Source organism: Dendrobates tinctorius, unplaced genomic scaffold (assembly GCF_039654945.1).
Source record: "Dendrobates tinctorius isolate UK_male_01 unplaced genomic scaffold, ASM3965494v1 ptg000051l, whole genome shotgun sequence".
Taxonomy (NCBI): domain Eukaryota; kingdom Metazoa; phylum Chordata; class Amphibia; order Anura; family Dendrobatidae; genus Dendrobates; species Dendrobates tinctorius.
Genome location: NW_027361719.1, coordinates 15847707 through 15872467, shown reverse-complemented (window position 1 = coordinate 15872467; position 24761 = coordinate 15847707). Strand labels below are relative to the sequence as shown.

General features: G+C 44.2%; 1 long non-coding RNA gene across 1 annotated transcript in view; it reads left to right on the top strand.

The window, feature by feature from the left end:
* The window catches only part of LOC141091313 (uncharacterized), a 296273-nt gene extending 277569 nt beyond the window's left edge, over window positions 1-18704 (top strand). The window contains exon 3 of the long non-coding RNA XR_012232484.1: window positions 18420-18704. This is a non-coding gene — a long non-coding RNA (uncharacterized lncRNA). The remainder of the gene's footprint in view (window positions 1-18419) is intronic.
* Window positions 18705-24761: the final 6057 nt, after the last annotated feature.

Here is a 24761-nt window from a genome sequence, read left to right as displayed (position 1 = left end):
AATGGAAGTTGTTATGATTTGATCCTAGACACCATGGCACAACCGGAGAGCTAACTAAGCCTAAAGCAAGAAAGGGGAAATCCAAATTGCCCCAGAGCAGACCCCAAAGGAATAGATAGCCCCCAAACATATATTGTTGGTGAGACAAGGTGAAAACACAAACACAGGTAGGAAAATAGGCTGAGCAAACATTGGGGCCCAAACTAACTAGAAGGCACAGGAAAGGAAAGACACTGTCTGCAATCACGCAAAAAAACCCTGCAAAAAATGCCCAGCACGTCTGATAGAAAAAATACTGAAGTCACTAAACTTTGCCCACTATATCAGTACTCTGGTATATTCTGAAAGCAGAGCAAAGAGAGGCCAATCTAATAAGGGACAAAAACAAACTGGCACAAACAGTAACATAAGGATGGAAATTCAGCACAGCCCCAGCCGGGGCTGGCTGACCACACAAAACTGAAATAGACAGAACCAAATCAAATGCGAACAATAGCAAAAGAACACTTAGCTTGAGCATGCAGGGACTGAGCTGGAAACTAAGAACTCAGGAGGCAGGAAAAATTCACCAGCAGGGATAGAGGGAGTCAGCTGTCTTAACTCTAGTCAGAAACTGTCCAATCGTCCTCCTCATTATCAGGTTGCAGGCCTCTGTTAATTAGATCAGCTCTATTACCTTCTGTAACCACCAGAGGGAACCCGGAAAGAGAACCCGCGATCCCTCTGTCAATACAACCAGCTCCACTACCTTCACTAGTAACCAGAGGCAGGCCAGAAAGTGAATTCACAACAGGAAATGTCCGTATATGTATTTACAGAGTGTCACACACACACGCTGACTTTGTATAGATGTGACTGTAATGCGAACAGCAGATATATAATACTGTTTAAGAATCGGACAGCTCAATACGGTGTATGGAGAAATGGAAATGTCCGTATATGTATTTATGGAGTGTGACACACACACGCTGACTCTGTATAGATGTGACTGTAAAGCAAACAGCAGATATACAATACTGTTTGAGAATCGGACAGCTCAATACGGTGTATGGAGTAATGGAAATGTCCGTATATGTATTTACGGAGTGTCACACACACATTCTGACTCTGTATAGATGTGACCATAATGCGAACGGCAGATATACAATACTGCTTGAGAATCGGACAACTCTATACGGTGTCTGTATGGAAAATTGTCAATCTCCGTCTATTTTTATACAGAGTGACACACGCTGTCTCTGTATAGTTTTGACCGTAATCAAACAGCAGATACACAAAACTGTTTGAAAAGCGGACAGCTCTATACGGTGTAGGTCTGGAAAAATGGAAAATCTCCTCGGTTTGTTTTTCCAGAGTCACACACAGATAGCTTGTATTTGTCCGTGATACCAGCGGGTACACGGTAGTGTGTGAGGAGCGTACACCGCTATGCGGTGTGTGAAAAAATGAACGCTCGGTAACTGACCAGAACAAAATAATAAAAGTTGGAGTGCTTTGAAAAAAGCAGTTTGAACAGCAGTGTGCACACAGAAATGCAGCTATCAGGTAGCCTAATCACCACCAGCGCTGCTGCTGCACACAACAAAAATTCTCCCTTTTCACTGCACACTAACTGTACAGTGAAAAGCGCTTTCAGCAGAAACTATTTTTTTTTCTTCTTCCCTGCATAACGCTCTCCCTATTCAGAATCAGCAGCAGCACCTCTCCCTATTCTAAGATCGGCAGAAGTAAGATGGTGGTCGGCGGTCACGGCCTTTTATAGCCACTGTGACGCCACACAAAGCCAGCCAATCACTTCAATGCCCTTCTCTAAGATGGTGGTGGCCGCTGCCCATGTCATCGCGTTGCCCACAGTGTGCATCCTCCATCATTGGCTGAGAAAAGGCGCTGGAAGCATTATTTGAAATGCGACTTTGGCGCTCGGGTCGGCGACCTCATGGACGACCTCATGCTATGGTTGGGTTTCGATTGGCGAAACCCGACTTTAGCTAAAGTAGGCGACTTTTGAATTTCACAGACCCGTTTCGCTCAAAAATACCACAATATTATTTTGTATTGTACATCGTTGTTAGCTTCTTAAAAGAAAACCAAATATTCACAGTTGTAGGCATGATCTTTACATGAACTAACGCAAACCCTCAAACCCTACTGAAATTTCAGGTTGTGATGTAGCAAAACACTAAAAATCCCAAAGGAGTGAATACTTTTGCAAGCCACTGTATATACCATACACTCACTGTGAGTTCCACAATAACAGGTCTTGTAGTTTAAACAGCCGAGGCCTCGTCCATCACTTGTCAGTTAATTGCTTAATTAGGGCGATTGACAATTAGGGAAGCGAAGTCAAGTCCCCTGACAAACTGATGGCAACAGTGGGATCTATGTGATTTCTCTAATGTTTTTCCTGACAGCTTGCTTTCAAAAATGGTTTTCTTATTGTCACACTTACATAAAGGTCAGATTTGTGGAGTATAAGACTAATAGTTGTCCTGTGAACAGATTCTCCCCACCTGCGCTGTGGATCTCTGACTGTGGGCCTCTTGGTTGTCTCTCTTATTAGTGCTCTTCTTGCTTGGGATATCAGTTTAGGTGGATGGCCATGTCTTGGTAGTTTTGCAGTTGTGCCATACTACTGCCATTTATGGATGATGAATTGAACAGTGGACCAGGAGATGTTCAGAGCTTGAGCTATTTTTTATAGCCTAACCCTACTTTACTCTTGTATCAACTTTATCTCTGACCTGTTTGGTGTGTTCAATGGTTTTATGATGCTGACTTCACAGTACAGATGTTGTTTTACTGATAATAAGTTATACGCAAGTGGACTCAATTTAATATCGTATTTTTTGGACTATAAGACACACCGGACCATAAAGACGCACCCCAAATTTTCAGAAGGACAATAGGGGAAAAAAATAATGTGTCAAATGGGGGTCCATCTTACAGTCTGAATTCAGCTTACCAGGGGGGATCGGCACAGGTGGAGGAGTGGTCCAGTCTGGTGCAGTGGCCTCCGGTAAATCCCATCCCAGGCTGGTATGGCAGTGGTGCTCTGGGGATCTTGGTGGTTCTGCCGGCATTTTGAGACAGGTGCGGTGGTGAAGATCTGTGGTGCGGCACAGTGGTGCAGATTGTCCTGTGATGCTCTATGGGGTACAGTGGTGCGGATGTGTGGTGCCCCTGAGGGTTCAGTCGCCACAGAGGTACTGCACCTCCTCCTGAGGTGTGGTACCCCACTATCCAGGTAAGGTGGAGACACCTGACCACACTCCAACACCTGCATCGCACACCACAAAGTAGTGTAGCAAAGCACCTTCGGCGGCTCCCTGCTTGGAGTGTAGCATAGCACCCCTTGGTGGCTCCCTGCTTGGAACACGAAACATGCTGGGAGGTGGGTGGAGCTGAGTTTGCACTAAAAGAGCCGGGAAGAGGATAGGATTCAGTTAGTTAGTTAGTGACGAGGTCAGTCTGTGAAAGGAGATCCCCTGAATGGGAAGGAGGAAGGAAGTGCTGCAGCCGACCTCAGTGATCTGGGTCCGCTGGCACAAGAAAGGAACATTGAAGGAAAGCCTGACTCTCCATAAGAAGGAAAGGCTTAGTACAGAACGTGAGGAGAATAAGAGAACAAGGACCAGGGTTAGAGGAGAACCCTTCCCAAGTTCTAAGCTCAAGGCCAGGGTCCGGTCCCCGAGGTTGTATGGATACTAATGGTCCTGCAGCAGACACCAGAGGAATAGAAGTAGTGACCACTTTATTCCTACACAAGACTTGGGGGCACAACAGCAATGATAGTGAGCCGAGACAAGGTAGAAGGAGTCCCTGAAGTAGGCTACAGCTGTCTGCCGTACAAGTAGGATTCTTAGGAACATCTGACAGGATGAACTCCAGTGTAACTCAGTACTGTGAGTACTTCACTCAAAGGCGCTAAGAGGGAGACGTTCAGAAAAGGCACATATGTTGGCAGAGTGTTTGGAAGGAGTACTTCATCTTGCCTGGAAGTTGGCTGAGCTTCTGACCCAGAGGACATGGCACGGATGCGGGCACCTGTACCACCACAGACTGTGAGTAAAGCTTTGGAACTACATGCCCTGGTGTCCTCCACTTATTCCTGCGCCAGCTTGTCCGACACTGCTACATCCCTCCTGCGCTCAACACTACACCATCTTAGTGTCACTTCAACTACACTGCCCTGCGACTACAGCCCTGCCTGTGGAGGGCTATAACATCATTGCTGCACTACACCATCTGTCCCAGAGGATCTGTCTGCAGCGTCGGCTTAACATCTTCCTTGCCGAACACCACAGGTGGCGTCACGAATCACTTATAAACTTTCACCACCATAAGCACACTGAAACAACCCCTTTTGTAATGGAGCCCCACGGCCACGGACCAGGTCACTGCTGCCGTGACAACACCCTGTTGAGAAGATCAACCGGCCCGGTACCGAGTACCCCACAGCCCTGGTGAGTGAGGGCGCTCCAGATGCTCTGTGATGCTCTGTGTAGCACAGTGGTGCGGATGCTCTGTGATGCTCTGAGTACGGATGCGGGGCTCCGCCGGCATTCTGTGAAAGCCCCAAGGTCCCAGCAGATCCAATGCTGCAATGCGGTGGCCTCCGGGAAAATGGATCTGTGGGGGCCTCCGGGCTTTAAGAAAATGCCGGCAGAGCCTCCCCACACCACGGAGCCTCCCCACACCAAAGATAACGACCGCCGCACCACAGAGCATGACCGCCGTACCACAGAGCATGACCGCCGCACCAGCCTGGGGATGGAGGCTGCATTGCATTTTGTAGGTATATTCCGACTATAAGATGCATCCCCATTTTCCCAAAAAAAATTTGGGGAAAAAAGTGTGTCTTATGGTCTGAAAAATATGGTAATTATGTGACTGCTAGAGGCAATTAGTCACTCATGAACTTACTTAGGGGTCTCTGACTACAGAGGAGCTAAATACAAATACAAGTCACAATTTTCATATTGATATTTTTTAAATAATTAGTAAACCATATATTATTTACAGATGAGAAATACATCCTACTTTGCATTTGATATATCACATCAAATATCCCAATAATATTCATTTAAGTTTGTGCAATGCTGCTTGCTAAAATGCAGGTTGGTGCAGGCTCCACTAGATGGCAGTAGAGTGGAAGCAGGACTGCACCTAAACAAAGCAGGCCTGCAGTGCAGCAGTGAGGCTACCACGGGTGGCAGCAGAATAGTCAAACAAGCAGGGTCAAATCCTAGACTGTAGCTCATTACCAAAGGAATAAGCAAACATACAGTCAGAGACAAGCCAGGAAATCGGTAATGGTCAGGAGAGGATAAGACAAAAGACAAAAGACAGAAGCAGGTCAGGATACAAGCCAAGTCAAAACCAAGACGTCAGCACACTAAAGGGAAACACTGAGTCACGACGGGAATAGGGGAAAACGGAGACACAGGTTCAGACAGCAAACGCAGCAGGACAAATCAGAGCAACCAGTGTCAGCTACAGCAGCCCTAGGCAAAAGCTATAAGTGACATCACCTGCAGGAAGCAGTGGCCATAAATAGCCAACCTTAACTCTGGACATGACCAGACCAGGGAAAAAGGGGAAACAGAACTCAACCCTGTCTGGATCATGACAGTTTACAGGTGTAATGTGGAAAATGTGCAAAAGTTAAAGAGGTATGAATATCTTTTCAAGACACTGTAAAAATAAACTTATTTATATAGCACCAACATATTCCACATCACTTTACAATTAAGTGGGGACATGTATAAACAATAAAGACATCACAAAGTAACACATAGTTAAACACTTAAAGTAGAAGGAAGGGCCCTGCTCAAATCTGTAAGGAAATAGGGGGAACACAAATAAAAATTGCACGTCTTGTGTGGTACAGCAATCATTATAATAAATAGAACATTTCAAATTATATTTTATTAATTAATTAATCTCATAAGACATCATATTCAAAATTTATATATAAAAAATAATATATGGACAAAAAAATATCAAAGTGAAGGACACATGACAATAAATCCGACACTTTTACAAATGTATATGGACCTGGGGATTCAGAGACCACAGGCCCCTGAGGAAGCCCACACAAAACATGCATTGGGGCTGCGGTATCTGACCGCGTACTTGGACCTCATTTGGGTAAGACTTTGCTCAGTACTGGACGGTGTATATTGTGGATTTGGGGTGTTTATGGGGCCAAAATTATGGTGATAATGTGTTTTTATTAGATCCCGCTACACCCATAGTAATTTTGTGATTCTCTGATACTGTGATAGTGTTGTAATATATTTATACATTTAGTGTATTATATCATTATGATATCCTTTTATGGACTCTGAATCCCCAGGTCCATATAAATTTGTAAATGTGTCGGATTTAATAATAATAATCTTTATATAGCGTTAACATATTACGCAGCGCTTTACAGTTTTCACACATTATCATCACTGTCCCCGATGGGGCTCACAATCTAAATTCCCTATCAGTATGTCTTTGGAATGTGGGAGGAAAACGGAGTACCCGGAGGAAACCCACGCAAACACGGGGAGAACATACAAACTCCTTGCAGATGTTGTCCTTGATGGGATTCAAACCCAGGACCTGCAATGCTATCCACTGAGCCACCATGCTGCCCCAATCTATTGTCATGTGTCCTTCACTTATATTTTTTTGTCCATATAATATTTTTTATATATAAATTTTGAAAATGATGTCTTATGAGAATAATTAATTAATACAATATTTGTGACATTTTATATGGGTATTTTGTACTCCTTTTTTTCTTGTATTTAGCCTTATTTGGAGTATACCTGTTTTTAGCAGTGATTATTTTTATTGAATTAACCCAATTTTCTGGATTTTTATTCATAACATTTCAAATATGCTGCTTATATTCTGTCTAATAACAGTTACCAAGTGCTATTTGGTGCATGGAGGATGTGTCGACATATGAATAGAAGGGATCAGATTCTGAGGAAAATTTACAAAGAGGGAACAGGGAAGAGTTTGATTACTGAAGTTAGGTGATAGACCAGTCTAAAGAGATGTTTTTAAAAGATGTTTAAATATGTGGGGGCCTTGTATTAATCAGATAATCCAGGGCAGTGCATTCCAGAAAACTGGTACAGCATGAGTAAAGTCTTGCAGACTGAAGTAGAAGGTTTGGATTATACTGGATGTTAGTCTAAGGGTGGAGTCACACATAACGTATAAAAATCGGTCCGCTTTTACGGCCGGGAATCGCATCAATGTTTCATGAACAGTGATCCGTATCTAATCCGTTTTTGATGCGAGGATGCAATTTCCTTGCATCAAAATATCTGTGTGGCATCTGTATGGCATCAGTACGGTGAGATTTTCTCTCCGGCTTGCAAAATGGACATATAATGGGTTCATAGCCTCAAATATTCGTGAAAACATATATACAGTCTATATATACAGTATATATGTCAGTGAGACACACACATATATATATATATTTATATTTCACAGAGATATAGATAGCAGAATTAGCCGATAATTCAATTGTCGGCTTCTGTAAAATCATTACAGAACCTGACAGGATATGAGACATGGTTTACATACAGTAAACCATTGCATATCCGTTATTTTTTTATATTTCCCCCACTAACAATGTTAGTAGTGTATGTGTGTAAAATTTTGGAGCTGTAGGTGTTAAATTAAAGGATTAATTCACGGAAAAAAACTGGCATGGGCTCCTGCCCAATTTTCTCGGCAAGAGAGGGCACGCCAGTGACTGAGGACAGATATTAATAGCCAAGAGAGGGACCATTGTTTTTGGCCCCCCCTCGGCTAAAAATATCTGCCCCCAGCCACCCCAGAAAAGGCGCATCTGTAAGATGCACCAATTCTGGCACTTACCCGCTCTCTTCCCATTGCCGTGTAGTGGTGGCATAAGGGGTAATAAGGGGTTAATGTTAACTTACTTGCTATTGGAAGCTGACATTAAGCCTGGTTAACCCCTTAGTGACAGAGCCAATTTGCAGCTTATTGACCAGGCCAATTTTTACATTTCTGACCATTGTCACTTTATGAGGTTATAACTAGTGTTGAGCATTCCGATACCGCAAGTATCGGGTATCGGCCGATACTTGCTGTATCGGAATTCCGATACCGACTTCCGATATTTTTTCAATATCGGAATTCGGCATCGGAATCGGAAGTTCAGTTGATTGACGGCCTGACGTCATCATGATGCGCGGTGTGTGCGCATCATGATGCGCCGTCATTTCGGGCCCTCCGGGGGTCTCTGCCGGCCTGCCGGGGGGCTGTGCCGGCCTGCCGGGGGGCTGTGTGGACTGCCCGGGGTCTGTACCGGCCTGCTGGGGGGCTGTGCCGGCCTGCCGGTGGTCTGTGCACCCTGTGGGGGTCTGTACCGGCCTGCCGGGGGGCTGTGCCGGCCTGCCGGGGGGCTGTGCTGATGTCCGGGGGTCTGTGCAAGCATCGTCCGATGGGACTACAAGTCCCATCGGGCGATGCCTGCTACCATGACAGTGATTGACACATTAGCCAATGATGGGACAGTAGTAGTCCCATCATCCGGCTAATGTGTTAAATGTTAAAAAAAAAAATAAAAAAAAAATAATATACTACATACATACTACATGCATGCTACATACATACTACATGCATGCTACATACATACTACATATATACTACATACATACTACATACATGCTACATACATACTGCATGCTACATACATACTACATACATACTACATGCATGCTACATACATACTACATATATACTACATACATACTACATACATGCTACATACATACTGCATGCTACATACATACTACATACATACTACATGCATGCTACATACATACTACATATATACTACATACATACTACATACATGCTACATACATACTGCATGCTACATACATACTACATACATACTACATGCATGCTACATACATACTACATATATACTACATACATACTACATACATGCTACATACATACTGCATGCTACATACATACTACATACATACTACATACATACTACATGCATGCTACATACATACTACATGCATGCTACATGCATGCTACATACATACTACATGCTACATACATACTACATATATACTACATACATACTACATACATGCTACATACATACTGCATGCTACATACATACTACATACATACTACATACATGCTACATACATACTACATGCATGCTACATACATACTACATGCATGCTACATGCATGCTACATACATACTACATGCTACATACATACCACATATATACTACATACATACAATACATTCATACAATACATACATAGACATACAGTACATATAACATAGAGTAACATACTTACCAATACTTGTCACATTGTTCCCCGAAGCCATTGTCTTTTCCGGGATAAATATTAACATAACAAACCACAAAAATACTCACCCACGATCCGAAGCAGTCCACGAGTGTGTCCCACGACGATCTTGGGTAGAGAACTGCAGCATCAGATGATGCTGCCGTTCTCTACGGGCTGCAGGAATCCAATGACGGAAGGTAGGTATCCTTCCGCACTGTATTCCTCCGCCACTTAAAAAAAAAAAGTCCCTAGTCTCACTTTATGCCATTGCTGTGTGGGAATTTCCCACGCAGCAATGGCATAAAGTGAGACTAGGGACTTTTTTTTTTTTAAGTGGCGGAGGAATACAGTGCGGAAGGATACCTACCTTCCGTCATTGGATTCCTGCAGCCCGTAGAGAACGGCAGCATCATCTGATGCTGCAGTTCTCTACCCAAGATCGTCGTGGGACACACTCGTGGACTGCTTCGGATCGTGGGTGAGTATTTTTGTGGTTTGTTATGTTAATATTTATCCCGGAAAAGACAATGGCTTCGGGGAACAATGTGACAAGTATTGGTAAGTATGTTACTCTATGTTATATGTACTGTATGTCTATGTATGTATTGTATGAATGTATTGTATGTATGTAGTATATATGTGGTATGTATGTAGCATGTAGTATGTATGTACAATGCATGTAGCATGCATGTAGTATGTATGTAGCATGCATGTAGTATGTATGTAGCATGCATGTAGTATGTATGTAGTATGTATGTAGTATGTATGTAGCATGCAGTATGTATGTAGCATGTATGTAGTATGTATGTAGTATATATGTAGTATGTATGTAGCATGTAGTATGTATGTAGCATGCATGTAGTATATATGTAGTATGTATGTAGTATATATGTAGTATGTATGTAGCATGTAGTATGTATGTAGCATGCATGTAGTATGTATGTAGTATGTATGTAGTATATATGTAGTATGTATGTAGCATGTATGTAGTATGTATGTAGCATGCATGTAGCATGCAGTATGTATGTAGCATGCATGTAGTATATATGTAGTATGTATGTAGCATGTAGTATGTAGCATGCATGTAGTATATATGTAGTATGTAGCATGTAGTATGTATGTAGCATGCATGTAGTATATATGTGTTATGTATGTAGCATGTAGCATGCATGTAGCATGCATGTAGTATGTATGTAGTATATATGTGGTATGTATGTAGCATGCAGTATGTATGTAGCATGCATATAGTATATATGTAGTATGTATGTTGCATGTAGTATTTATGTAGTATGAATGTAGCATGTATGTAGTATGTAGTATGAATGTAGCATGTATGTAGTATGCATGTTGTATGTATGTAGCATGTAATTTTTTTTTTTTTTTTTTTTTTTTACATTCAACACATTAGCCGGATGATGGGACTACTACTGTCCCATCATTGGCTAATGTGTCAATCACTGTCATGGTAGCAGGCATCGCCGGATGGGACTTGTAGTCCCATCGGACGATGCCTGCACAGACCCCCGGAGCCTGCACAGCCCCCCGGCAGGCCGGCACAGCCCCCCGGCAGGCCGGCACAGCCCCCCGGAGCCTGCACAGCCCCCCGGCAGGCCGGCACAGCCCCCCGGCAGGCCGGCACAGCCCCCCGGCAGGCCGGCACAGCCCCCCGGAGCCTGCACAGACCACCGGCAGGCCGGCACAGACCACCGGAGCCTGCACAGACCCCCTGGCAGGCCGGCACAGCCCCCCGAAAGGCCCGTACAGACCCCAGAGAGGCTGTACAAGGGCAGGAAAGGGTTTTTCTTATTCCGATACCGGAAGTCCCATAGACTTGAATGGGACTTCCGGTATCGGAATCGGCGATACCGATACTTTTTTTAAAGATCGGCCGATACCATCCGATACGATACTTTGAAGTATCGGACGGTATCGCTCAACTCTAGTTATAACTCTTGAACGCTTTAACGGATCCCACTGATTCTGAAAATGCTTTTTTGCGACATATTTTACTTCATGATAGTGGTAAAATTTCTTTGATATGACTTGTGTTTATTTATGAAAAAAATGGAAATATGGTGAAAATTTTAAAAATTTTGCAATTTTCAAAATTTTAATTTTTATGCCCCTAAATTAGAGAGATGTGTCACAAAAAATATTTAATAGATAACATTTCCCAAATGTCTGCTTTACATCAGCACAATTTTGGAAACAAAACTTTTTTTTGTTAGGAAGTTATAAGGGTTAAAAGTTGACCAGTGATTTCTCATTTTTACAACAAAATTTACAAAACCATTTTTTTAGGGACCGCATCACTTTTAAAATCACTTTGAGAGGTCAATATGACAGAAAATACCCAAAAGTGACACTATTCTAAAAACTGCACCCCTCAAGGTGCTCAAAACCACATTCAAAAAGTTTATTAACCCTTTACGTGCTTCACAGAAACTGAAGCAATGTGAAAGGAAAAAAATAACATTTAACTTTATTTTACAAACATATTACCTCAGAACCAATTTTTTTTATTTTCACAAGAGTAAAAAGAGAAAATGAAAACTTATTGTGTAATTTTTCCTGAATATGCCGATACCCCATATGTGGGCGTAAACCACTGTTTGGGTGCACGGCAGGGCTTGGAACGGAAGAAGCACTGTTTGACTTTTTCAATGCAGAATTGGCTGGAATTGAGATTGGACTCCAAGTTGCGTTTGCAGAGCCCCTGATGTGCCTAAACAGTGGAAACCCCCAACAAGTTACCACATTTTGGAAACTAGACCCCTTAAGGAACTTATCTAGATGTATGGTGAGCACTTTGAACCTCCAAGTGCTTCACAGAAGTTTATAACGTAGAGCCGTGAAAATAAGAAAAACATTTTTTCCACAAAAATGATCTTTTCGCCCCCAAATTTTTATTTTTACAAGGATAACAGGAGAAATTAGACCTCCAATATTGTTGTGCAATATGTCTTGAGTACGCCAATACCCCGGATGGGTTGGTAAACCACTGTTTGGGCGCACAACAGAGCTCAGAAGGGAAGGAGCACCGTTTGACTTTTTCAATGCAGAATTGCCTGGAATTGAGATTGGAGCCATGTCACATTTGGAGAGCCCCTGATGTGCTTAAACAGTGAACCCCCCTGAAGTGACACCATTTTGGAAACTAGAACCCTTAAGGAACTTATCTAGATGTGTGGTGAGCACTTTGAGCCCCGAAATGCTTCACAGAAGTTTATAACGCAGAGCAGTGAAAATAAAAAATCATTTTTATGCCTCAAAAATGATTTTTTTATCCCACTATTTTTTTATTTTCACAAGGCTAACAGGAGAAATTGGACCACAAAAGTTGCTGTGCAATTTGTCCTGAGTACACTGATACCCCATATGTGGGGGGACCCCCTGTTTGGTCGCATGGGAGAGCTCGGAAGGGAAGGAGCGCCTTTTTGGAATGCAGACTTTGATGGAATGTTCTGCGGGCGTCATGTTGCGTTTACAGAGCCCTTGATGTGCCTAAACAGTAGAAACCCCCCACAAGTGACCCCATTTTGGAAACTAGACTCCCCAAGGAGCTTATCTAGATGTGTGGTGAGCACTTTGAACCCCCAAGTGCTTTACAGAAGTTTATAACGCAGAGCCATGAAAATAAAAAATCATTTTTTTTTTCACAAAAGTGATTTTTTAGCCCCCAATTGTTTTATTTTCCCAAGGGTAACAGGAGAAATTAGACCCCCAATGTTGGTGTGCAATTTGTCCTGAGTACGCTGATGCCCCATATGTTGGGGTAAACCACTATTTTGGGCACACGTCTGGGCTCAGAAGGGAGGGAGCACCATTTGACTTTTTGAACGCAAAATTGGCTGGAATCAATGGTGGCGCCATGTCACATTTGGAGACCCCCTGATGTGCCTAAATAGTGGAAACACCTCAATTCTAGCTCCAACCCTAATTCTCACTGAAATTTTGCTTGGTCTTCCTGACCCTATCTTGACCTCCACTGTGCCTATTAACTGCCATTTCTTAATTCCATTTCGAACTGAGGAAAGGGCAATTTGAAAACACTTTACCATCTTCTTATAGCCTTCTCCTCCACCATTTTTTTATTTAGAGTGTTAGGAAGCTGCATAGAAGTATATAAAGTATCCATAGCAGCGGGTTTTTTGGCTCAATGATAGAGCAGGCTGGGTTTTTATAAAGCTGGGAAATTTGCATTACTTGCCTTTCGTAATGATGATAGTGAACAAGCCATATCCGTAACAGGCTAATTAAGGTCTGAAGCATTGGTCAAAGTTATCTGAGCAAATAAATTTACAAGGGTGTCCAAACTTTTACATATGTCCATTTTTCTTTTTGTAATTTTTAAAATGAAAAAGAATGAACATTTTTTTTTCTGAAAATACTAAGGATAGGAAATGTGTCATCTTTAACTTTAGGCCTTTTCATGTTCAACTTGCTTAACTGATCACAATAACAGTAATTTTGACCAGGGGTGCCCAAACTTTTACATGCCACTGTGTGTCTATGTGCTCTGTGCAGACATGCATATGTGTATGTACTCTGTGAGCACTTATACGTGTGTATGTGCTCTGTTTCTACATATGTGTGTGCTTGGTGTATACATGTGCGATTGTACTGTATATGCTCTCTATATACAGTGGGGTAAAAAAGTATTTAGTCAGTCAGCAATAGTGCAAGTTCCACCACTTAAAAAGATGAGAGGCGTCTGTAATTTACATCATAGGTAGACCTCAACTATGGGAGACAAACTGAGAAAAAAAAATCCAGAAAATCACATTGTCTGTTTTTTTTCATTTTATTTGCATATTATGGTGGAAAATAAGTATTTGGTCAGAAACAAGCAATCAAGATTTCTGGCTCTCACAGACCTGTAACTTCTTCTTTAAGAGTCTCCTCTTTCCTCCACTCATTACCTGTAGTAATGGCACCTGTTTAAACTTGTTATCAGTATAAAAAGACACCTGTGCACACCCTCAAACAGTCTGACTCCAAACTCCACTATGGTGAAGACCAAAGAGCTGTCAAAGGACACCAGAAACAAAATCGTAGCCCTGCACCAGGCTGGGAAGACTGAATCTGCAATAGCCAACCAGCTTGGAGTGAAGAAATCAACTGTGGGAGCAATAATTAGAAAATGGAAGACATACAAGACCACTGATAATCTCCCTCGATCTGGTGCTCCACGCAAAATCCCACCCCGTGGGGTCAGAATGATCACAAGAACGGTGAGCGAAAATCCCAGAACCACGCGGGGGGACCTAGTGAATGAACTGCAGAGAGCTGGGACCAATGTAACAAGGCCTACGATAAGTAACACACTACGCCACCATGGACTCAGATCCTGCAGTGCCAGACGTGTCCCACTGCTTAAGCCTGTACATGTCCGGGCCCGTCTGAAGTTTGCTAGAGAGCATTTGGATGATCCAGAGGCGTTTTGGGAGAATGTCCTATGGTCTGATGAAACCAAACTGGAACTGTTTGGCAGAAACACAACTTGTCGTGTTTGGAGGAAAGAGAATACTGAGTTGCATCCATCAAACACCATACCTACTGTAAAGCATGGTGGTGGAAACATCATGCTTTGGGGCTGTTTCTCTGCAAAGGGGCCAGGACGACTGATCCGGGTGCATGAAAGAATGAATGGGACCATGTATCGTGAGATTTTGAGTGCAAACCTCCTTCCATCAGCAAGGGCATTGAAGATGAAACGTGGCTGGGTCTTTCAACATGACAATGATCCAAAGCACACCGCCAGGGCAACGAAGGAGTGGCTTCGTAAGAAGCATTTCAAGGTCCTGGAGTGGCCTAGCCAGTCTCCAGATCTCAACCCTATAGAAAACCTTTGGAGGGAGTTGAAAGTCCATGTTGCCAAGCGAAAAGCCAAAAACATCACTACTCTAGAGGAGATCTGCATGGAGGAATGGGCCAACATACCAACAACAGTGTGTGGCAACCTTGTGAAGACTTACAGAAAACGTTTGACCTCTGTCATTGCCAACAAAGGATATATCACAAAGTATTGAGATGAAATTTTGTTTCTGACCAAATACTTATTTTCCACCATAATATGCAAATAAAATGAAAAAAAAACAGACAATGTGATTTTCTGGATTTTTTTTTCTCAGTTTGTCTCCCATAGTTGAGGTCTACCTATGATGTAAATTACAGACGCCTCTCATCTTTTTAAGTGGTGGAACTTGCACTATTGCTGACTAGCTAAATACTTTTTTGCCCCACTGTACATGTTTGTGTGTGTGTTTGTATGTGTTCTGTGTATACAAGTGTCTATGTGTTCTGTGTATACATATATATATATGCGTGTATGTGTTTTGCATATAAATATGTGTGTTACATTCAGTGTGTGTGTGGCACCCCAGGAGTTTGGTTGCCACAATGGCCTTGCCTCCCTCCAGTGGGGAGTGATGTCATGCCTGGAAGCAAAGAAGGAATCCCCTTACCAAGTAGTTCCAGCATACAACACAGTTCCTGCTCCAGGCCAGCTGAGAGCTCTAAACCTGACTTCAGGGGAGCTGCTCTCTCTGGTCAGAAGGAAGCTAGTGGAGAGACTTAGAGTCTGAACAAGGTTGAGAGAGGACATGTGGAGAGAAGCTGGGGATAGGCGCTCCATCTGAGCTCACCCCAGGCTTGAGTGCCAGTGATCGGGCACGGGAGCCCGAGGCTGTGTGTGGGTACTAAAGTCAAGGCAGCAGAATCCGGAGGGCAGAAGACCGCAGATCCTCTGTCCCCTACTGATACTCGACGACACAGCAGCACGTGTGAGCCAGAGACGCCAGACAAGAACGAACCCTGAAATAGGCTCTAGCCGCCTGTCATGCAGGTGGAGTTCTACCTAAGCATCAGACAGAAAGAGGGACTTGAATAGAGTTTACAGCAGCAAGCACCACAGAGAATAGTGCTAGAAAGGAGGCCTCACAACCCACCTGACTAAGGAAATTCTCAAATTGCTTCCAGGCTGACCGGCTCCAGAACCATCTGTAACCTGAGCCCCGGACTGTACCTGCACTGCTCAGTAAAAGTTAAAGGAAACTGCACCCTACTGTGTCTTCTGAATCATTCCTGCGTCACCTGCCCTGAACCATACTCACCACCAACAACACCTTTATCATCCTAACTGCCCTAGGACACAGCCCTACTCGTCGAGAGCTTAATCAACTTTGCTGCCCTATCATCACCCCAGAGGATCTGCATTGCAGCGTTGGTCCCCTGACCAAATACCACGTGTGGCATCACGAACACTTTATTACAAACTTTATTATCCCTTTTTCAATATCCCTTTTATTGGACGCCCAGGGCCATGGACTGAGTCACTGCTGCTGTGACACTTCCCCTTTAAGAAGTGGCCTGGTACTGAGTATTCCCATATTCCCATGGCCCTGGTGGGTGATCCATATGTGTGTGTAACATACACTGTTTGTGTCACATACGGTGTGTGTATGTAACATCCACATTTATAAATACTCGAAGCACTGTCAAGAGTACACAAGTGTAAACATGTCAGAAATCGCCCAATGAACAAGCAGCACAATACTCATTTATCGAGCGATTGGATTGTTTATACTGGAACAAAAATCTTTGTTCTCAGCGGCACATCACCCCATGTAAACAGCAGCTGTGCTGCTAACATGATACTGCATTGGGTCAGAATGGTCTATTAGTGATCATTCTTGTTGTAGCTGTTTTTGTTCTGACCCAAAGTCAGATATGCGAGATCACCAGTGAGGCCAAATTAAGAGGTTATGTGAGCGTCAGCCAGGGCGGTAGTCATGGCCCACCAAGGTGTCTGGTTTAATGTGTCCTGGCCACCCGCACCACATGTATAAAGTCTCACTGTCTCACTTGCCTGGTTCTCAGAGGCCTCCTTTAGATGCAGAGACACTTCTTCACATAAAGAGACAGTCCAATTCCAACTTTAAATGTAGAAATTTACTTGTTTTCAGTCGCAACACATCCACATCAGTTACAGTATCAACACGGAGTTCTGCACAGTTCACATTCTTCATTTTCCATGTGCTCTATCCTATATCCTTCAGTTTGTACCCGGGTCATCCCATCTTGACCGGTAGCGCAGCATCCTCCCTGTTCAGCTTTACTACTTTCAGGAGTTCCCTTGTCCGTTTTGCCCCAAACATGAGGGCATCTTCCCATGTAGTAAGCTGCCACATTATAGAGCGACCTGCAAGTCAGTTCTGCTGTACTTCTGGCCCCCTGGTCCTGGACAGCTGGGCTTCTCTCTTAAATGTTGTGGGGTCACTTTGCTGTCCCGGACTCAATAGCCCGACCAGACTCTATGGGCTCCCTGGCCCTTCTAACTATCTTCTAGTAGCCTAACTACATGACTACACTTTCCCTACACATTTATTGGCATATATTACACTATACAGTATTGCAAGATATACATATAGCAGCAAACAAGTGTATAGCCTTAACCATTAGTTTACCGGGATGTGTGCGGGGGACAAGACAGTCTTTTCAACCCCCGAGATAGTCTTTGCAACCCCCTACACTCTTCCTTCCTTTAACAATGTTCGTCCCTGACCATATAATGCTCTAAAGAAAACTTTTTTTAACAGAAATCTGCTCCACGCAGGGAGATAAATATACGTACGAGGTAGTCCATTAATAAAATCACAGGTGCCTGACACAAAGTCCTCCAGGTGACACCTTCAGTCCATTATGTGTCATGATCCCAGTGCAGGTTTTTGAGCTGCACGTCAGGGGATAATGTCTGGAGCTCACTGCAGGTTTTGACCTGCACAACTGGGGTTAATGATTGTGGCCTCTCTTTGGTTCTTAAACCCCTGGGAAGCTCCAATCCCTGTCAGTTATACTTTTGCCTTTGGCCGAGTATGGAGACCTCTTTGTGCCTGTGCCTGTTCGTTGTTATAGCTTGTTTATATGGTTCTGACCCGGTTCTGTTGTTCGTTGTGAGTTTGCCTGTTGATTCTGTACTGCGCTACCCTGCCTGTGTATGACTCATTGCCTGTGATCTGACTACTCTCTGCTCGCCCCTCTTGTACCTTGCAGCTATCTCTGTGTATGAATTCAAGTCTCCAGGTCCAGATGAATTACACCCCAGAGTACTGAAGGAGATAGCAGAAGAAATTTTTGAACCCCTCTCCATAATCTTTGAAAATTCTTGGAGAACAGGAGAAGTGCCAGAAGACTGGAGAAGAGCAAATGTTGTTCCTATCTTCAAAAAGGGGAAGAAGGTGGACCCAGGCAACTATAGGCCGGTGAGTCTGACTTCTATACCAGGAAAGATCTTTGAACAAATTATTAAACAACATGTATGTCAATACCTGGATAAGAATGAAGTGATTAAACAGAGTCAGCATGGGTTTGTAACTAATAAGTCATGTCAGACTAACTTAATTTCCTTCTATGACGGTATCACTGATTGGGTGGATCAAGGAAATGCTGTAGATATAGTATATCTTGACTTCAGCAAAGCATTTGACAAAGTCTCTCATACAATCCTTATTGAAAAAATGACTAAGTATGGAATGGACAAGGCAACTGTTAGGTGGATTCATAACTGGCTTAGTGATCGGACCCAAAGAGTGGTCGTAAATGGCTGCACATCCAGTTGGAAGAATGTCTCAAGTGGGGTACCACAGGGCTCTGTCCTGGGCCCTGTATTGTTCAACATCTTTATCAACGATTTAGATGAAGGAATTGAGGGTAAACTGATTAAATTTGCTGATGACACAAAGCTAGGAGGGATAGCTAATACTAGAGAAGAGAGAGAGAGGATTCAAAAAGATTTAAATAAACTGGAGAAGTGGGCAGCAACTAACAGAATGGTTTTTAACAGGGAGAAATGCAAAGTACTACATCTGGGCAATAAAAATTAAAAAAGCATATATAGAATGGGAGGAATAGGGCTAAGTGACAGCACATGTGAAAAAGACTTGGGTATACTAATAGATCACAGACTGAATATGAGTCAACAGTGTGATGCAGCAGCAAAAAAGGCAAATGCAATTCTAGGATGTATTAACAGAAGCATACAGTCTAGATCACGTGAAGTCATTATTTCCCTCTACTCCTCTTTGGTCAGACCTCTTCTGGAATATTGTGTCCAGTTTTGGGCACCACATTTTAAAAAAGACATCAACAAACTGGAGCAAGTTCAGAAAAGAGCGACCAGAATGGTGACCGGTCTGCAAACCCTGTCTTATGAGGAAAGGTTGCAGGATTTGGGAATGTTTAGTTTGCAAAAGAGAAGACTGAGAGGAGACTTAATAGCTGTCTACAAATATCTAAAGGGCTGTCACATTGTAGAAGGATCAACTTTATTCTCATTTGCACAAGGAAAGACTAGAAGCAATGGGATGAAACTGAATGGGAGGAGACACAGATTAGATATTAGAAAAAACTTTTTGACAGTTAGAGTGATCAATGAGTGGAACAGGCTGCCACGAGAAGTGGTGAGTTCTCCTTCAATGGAAGTCTTCAAACAGAGGCTGGACAGACATCTGACTGGGATGATTTAGTGAATCCTGCTTTGAGCAGGGGGTTGGACCAGATGGCCCAGGAGGTCCCTTCCAACTCTACGATTCTATGATTCTATGATTCTATGATTCATTGGCTGCGTCCTGACTATCCTCCCTGTCTATGCCCCTTGGTAACTTTGTCTCACAGTTACCCTGCTAGGAGTTCTCTTGCAGCTCATAGCTCTCTGGAGTTTAGGCCACGCCCCCAGCAGTCACGTGCTTCAGGTCCTGCTGTTCTGAAGTACGCACCTACTCGGCTGCTGTCCGCTCCACAGGTATCTTTGAGCACAGTTTGCTTTACTCAGGACATGCGCACTGGCTCAGTGAGCAAGTTCAGTGCGGTGTTCCTGACATTATAACTGACCTTGAATTTTTTTTTCTCTCCTCACTTCTGCAGCATGGACTCAATGTGTGCCTTATCTGAGCAGGTGAAATGCTTGACTCAGTCGCTGCAGAAGCTTAGTTTGGAATACCAAGCTCTGGCCCAGTCCCAACGGCGGGTTGAGGACTCAGTTCAGGGGGTGCTTTCCGCAGGCTTTCAGCGGTTGGGGAATAGAGATGTCATTTTAGTCCCACCTGAATCCCCGGTTAAATTGCCAGGTACGTTTTCTGGTAACAAAGATGAATTCAGAGCATTTAAAGAGGGCTGTAAGCTCTTTTTCTCTTTGAGACCCCGCTCCTCTGGGGATGAGAAACAGAGGGTGGGGGTGGTTATGGGGGTGCTTTCCTCTTCTGCCCCAGAGAGAATGTCTGTTGATGCGTTTTTTGAAGCCTTAGGGCTTATTTATGATGAGCCTGACAGAGTGCGTTTGGCTGAGGACAAGGTGATGAGTGTCTGTCAGGGGGAGCACTCGGCCGAGTGGTTCTGTACTGAATTCAGACGTTGGGCAGCCGAGATTTCTTGGAGTGATGCCGCCCTTCGGGTGCTGTTCCGTAGAGGCCTGTGTGAACGTCTGAAGGATGCCTTGGCACTCCATCCTCCACCTGACTCCCTGGAGGATACCATGACCCAAGTGGTTCGCATGGATCGCAGACTACGGGCTAGAGGCATTATGCAACTGGAAACACCATTATTTTTCAGTGAAGATGAGACCCAGACTCTTCCTGTGGCTAAGGAGGTGAGCGCTGTCACCTGTGAGGAAAAGGAAAGAAGACGCCGCCGGGAGAAGCAGTTGTGCTTCTATTGTGGGGAATCTGGACACTGGAAGAAGGACTGCCCCTCCTGTCCATCATCCTCCAAGATGGCGGGAAACGACTAGGTCTGGGTAGTAGTCGAGGAGGCTACTCAGACCTTCAGGTACAATTTTACTCACATGCAAAAATGGTGCTGCAGGTGGAACTGGAGCTTGGTAATGGTCCGGTTCAGACTACTGCTTTTGTTGACTGTGGTTTTGCTGTGAACCTGATTGATACCAAAATTATGACTCTTAAAAGGATAGGGACAGTCAGGCTTCAGGATCCTGTTAAACTTGTGGCAATTGACTCGTCCCCTCTTACCCAGGACGGTATCTGCTGCAGCTCTGAACTTTTTTCTCTAAAAGTGGATGCCACTCATGTGGAAAAACTAAGTTGTCTTGTGCTAGATAACTTGCCTGCAGGACTGGTACTGGGGATGCCTTGGCTTCAACACCATAATCCTACCATTGATTGGGTTACAGGGGAGATCACTCAATGAGGATGCAAGGATAAATGTGGTAACCTGGGACACCTTGTTAACACTGTTAAATCCGTATCTGTGTCGTCTGTCGGTCTGGAAGGTATTCCGGAGTACCTGAAGGATTTCGAAGTCGTTTCTTCCGAAAGTGAGGCTGAGGCGCATAGACCCTACGATTGTGCCATTGATTTAGTACCGGGAGCCAAGTTACCTATGGCTCGATTGTTCAATTTGTCTGGGCCTGAGCGCCAAGACATGAAGGGGTACATAGCTGAGAGTCTCTGCAAAGGGGATATCAGGCCTTCTGTGTCACCTGTGGCAGGATTCTTCTTTGTGATGAAGAAAGATGGTGGTTTGCAGCCGTGCCTCGACTTTCGGGAACTGAACAAGATAACGGTTAGGAACACTTACCCGCTTCCCCTCATCACAGACTTATGTAACCAGTTAGCTGGGGCTCAATGGTTCTCCAAGTTAGATCTCCGGGGGACCTACAATCTGATAAGGGTTCGGAAGGGGACGAGTGGAAAACTGCGTTCCTCACATCAGAAGGACTCTTTGAAAACCTGGTAATGCCGTTTGGGTTAACTAATGCGCCCGCTATTTTCCAGAATTTCATCAATGTGGTGTTTTCTGACCTGATAGTCCATTTTGTTATTATATATTTGGATGACATTTTGGTGTATTCCCCGGACAGCCAATCTCACTTGCAGCATCTACAGACAGTTCTCCAGAGACTCAGGGAGAACCAATTGTTCGCTAAATTGGAAAAATGTTCATTTTTTGTACAGGAACAGTCTTTTTTGGGGTTGATTGTGTCCTGTGAGGGGTTTCGTATGGATCCTAAGAAGGTGCTGGCGATCGCTGACTGGGTTCAGCCTCGAGATCTCAAGGGGCTCCAGCGCTTCTTAGGATTTGCGAACTATTATCGGAGATTCATTAAAGGTTTCTCACAAGTGGTTAAACCACTCACGGATCTTACACAGAAGGGCGCTGATGTAAAAAATTGGTTTGTACTCGCTAAGGAGTCCTCCTCAGCTATTAAGAAATGTTTCATGTCCGCCCCGGTGTTGGTCCAACCAAACCCGTCCAAACCATTCATTGTGGAGGTGGATGCTTCTGAAGTAGGGGTGGAGGCAGTGCTGTTCCAGGGTCCGGCCACCCTTACCAATCTCAGACCCTGTGCCTTCTTCTCCAAGAAGTTCTCTTCAGCCGAGAGAAACTATGATGTAGGCAATAGAGAACTTCTTGCGGTCAAGCTGGCATTTGAGGAATGGAGGCACTTTTTGGAAGGGGCAGCTCACCCTATCACGGTTGTCACGGATCACAAAAATTTGGCATACCATGAATCTGCTAAGAGGCTTACTCCTAGACAAGCGCGTTGGTCCCTTTTTTTTTCACGATTTAGGTTCTCCATTACTTTTCGACCGGGGTCCAAAAATGTTAAAGCGGATGCTCTGTCCAGAAGCTTTGACCCAGTGTCTCCCCCCGAGCAGCCATCCTCTATTCTTCACCCAGGGGTGGTAGTGGCGGGGGTCTCATCTGAGTTATAACAAGAAATTCTAAGGACTCAGGCCCCAGCTCCAGCAACCAGGCCAGGGGATAAATTGTTTGTTCCAGATTTATTTCGGCCTAGACTTCTGCAGGAGTTTCATGAGTCTAGGCAGAGTGCTCATCCAAGTATCACGGCCACTAGAGGCAGTAGCCAGGGGTTTTTGGTGGCCTTCACTAAGGTCCTGTCAGGAACCCCGCACTGCACTTGCTCACTGAGCCAGCGCATGTGTCCTGAGTACAAAAACAGTGCTCAAAGATACCTGTGGAGCAGGGCAGCAGCGGTGACGATGCGTGCTTCAGAGTATCAGGACCTGAAGCACGTGACTGCTGGGGGCGTGGCCTAAGCTCCACAGAGCTAGGAGCTGCAGGGAAATTCCTAGAGAGGTAACTACAGGACAATATTACCAAGGGGCAAAGACAGAGACAGAAACCAGATAAAGCCGGGGTCAAAGCACAAGATAGCAATACAGTACCAAAGGGTTAGACAGAATGGATAGTCAGGACGTAGCAATAGATCAGAAAACCAGAACGGGCAAAAGACGGTACAATAGGGACAAACTATAATGGAGTACCGATAGCCAAGCCAGGTCAGAACCGGAGAAGACAATAGTACCAAAATGAGAGACGGAGTACAGAGTGAGGGAACAGACCGGGTCATACACGGGAAGCAAACAAGCAACGCAGAATACACACACACCAGGGGTCAGACACACCAGAACAACAGTATAGCTGACAGAGAACCCTGGTAAAGAGTGAGTATAAATACCCCTCCCAGATCCAGAAAGAGGACACGAACACTTAACTGTTGTGAGTTCATTCTCACCAGTTGTGAGTTCCCCTTCTGGAGTCCATCTGGTGGTGATGGGAGGTGGTGCGGCTGGTTTGATCGGTGGAGATCTGCCACCTGAGAATGAGGATGACGATTGGATCTCAGGATTCTTAGATTGGATTTAAGACAGCCGACGCCCTATTCAGTTGCTGGTGATTCCTTCTGGCTTATCAGCTCTTGGTTTTCAGCTCTGTTCCAGTCATCTAAAGCTAAGTTTTTCTGCTAATGTTCACACTTGATTTTGTTGGTCTATTCAGACTTTTGTGTGGTCTGCCAGCCCCGGCTGGGGGCTGAGCTGAATTTCCACTCTTATTTATCAGTATTTTGCCAATTGGCTTTTTGTCCCTTACTAGTTCGGTCTCTTTTTGCTCTGTCTCAGAATATTCCAGAGTGTTGATATAGTGGGAGAAGTCTAGTGACGTCAGGGTTAAATTTGCTATCAGAAGTGTTGGACATTATTTTTGTAGGGTTTTTTGCAGGTTGCAGACAGTGTCTTCCCTTTCCTTTCCTGTCTAGTTAGTTTGGGCTCCATCATTTGCTCAGCCTATTTTCCTGCCTGTGTTTATGCCTTCATCTTGTTTCACTGTCAATACATGTGTGGGGGCTATCTATTCCTTTGGGGTCTGCTCTGGGGCAGTTAGTTTTCCCTTTTCTTGCTTTAGGCTTATTTAGTCCTCTGGCCGTGATGAGGCGTCTAGGAACAACATAGGCACGCTCCACGACTACTGCTAGCTGTGTGGTAAGATCAGGGATCTGCAATCTGCATAGTTACCAACTTCTCTGGTTTTCTGTGGCTTAGCTTGTTTGGTTTTTTTTCTCCTCAGTGACCCATTCAT